Source organism: Lontra canadensis, unplaced genomic scaffold (assembly GCF_010015895.1).
Source record: "Lontra canadensis isolate GAN:19392208 unplaced genomic scaffold, GSC_riverotter_1.0 scaffold88, whole genome shotgun sequence".
Classification (NCBI taxonomy): Eukaryota; Metazoa; Chordata; class Mammalia; order Carnivora; family Mustelidae; genus Lontra; species Lontra canadensis.
The window spans coordinates 5,550,619-5,552,001 of NW_022631082.1; positions in this window are offsets into that span (position 1 = coordinate 5,550,619).

Here is a 1,383-nt window from a genome sequence, read left to right on the forward strand (position 1 = left end):
AAATGTAAACAGAAAAATAAAGCAGTAGATACAGTATGCACCCATTTCTGTAACATTTTTACATTTTACCTCTTTAATAATAGTTATCATTTTGACGCATTTATTCTGCACACAGAATTGTGCCAAGTGCTTTAAAGAAAAATCGTTACCATTTTGTAGATAAGGAAACGCAGGGTCAAGAGAAGTGGGCTGTTTTTGGTGACACCGAGGGACTCAAACCCAGAGCAGTGGGTCTGCATCCTTAACAAAGGCGCTTACATCCTACATTTTTGCTAGGAAAATCCATTACTATGCCGATAACTCTTGAATGGCTTCTCACTTTCAAGAAGGAAACCTTTTCAGTAAGTCCTTGTTCCAAGTCCCGGCAGTTTCTGAACAACAGCCTCGAACATGACAACGTGCCTAGTAACGATGCCTGTCAAGCGCCAGCTTGATTCTGACACCGGAGGGGAGCGGGGCTGACTTTAGGCAGATTGTATGCACATCGGGAATCTCACGAAACGCCGGGAGGATGCAACAACAACGGGCTTGAAAAGAGAAGGCGCTCGGTCCCCGGTGCCTTTACTTAACAACCCTGAGCTGTGGTTGGCCGAGCGTGTGACCGCAAACCCCGTTCTCCCACGAGCGGGATGTGAATTCTCCAGCGGGGCCTCAATTTCCCTACCTGTGAAAGGACTAGAAGATCCCTAGCAGCTCGGCTCTGCCCTTTGGACGCCGGGCCCGGCAGGGCGGCCAGACGCTACACTGCGGGGTTTGCAGGACCAAGGAACTGTAGCGCTCACCGGCGCCGGTCCCGGAGCAGCAACGAGATCTGTCCGGCTGTTGCTGACACCGCATGTCGGGTCTTCTCCGCCTCTACAAGAGACGCAGGGAGAGGGTAAGAAGCTGCGCCAGGTAACCTCGGATAGAGGCCGAACCTCCGCGACCGAAATCCGGCCACTTTGAGGATACTCACGTGCCGGGCTCCACAAGCAGTTTCCGCCAACGTACACTGAGCGACTGGCGTAAGATGGCAGCCGCGCAGGCGCATTAACTCGCAGCAGGGGAGACTCCGCCCCTCGACCTCCATCACGTGGTAATGCAGCTTAAAACCGCCATTAAAAAAAAGAGCGGCGACCGCATCACATGATGCAGACCTACCAATACAGCAAAGGGACGGGCCGAAGTCCTTGTCACGTGGCCAAGGAACCCTCTGAGTGAGCCACTATCACATGATCAAGGCCTCGAAAAGAGGTGACGTTTCTATACCACGTGACCAAAAACGCAACGGCTGCGCTCCTGCCACGTGACTGAAGCCCGCCTTATCTCTTTTCGTCGCTCCCTCCCTCCCGGGCTCGGCCTGCGTCGAGCGGCAACGCGGCGGCAGGGGGCGGGGCTCCAGCC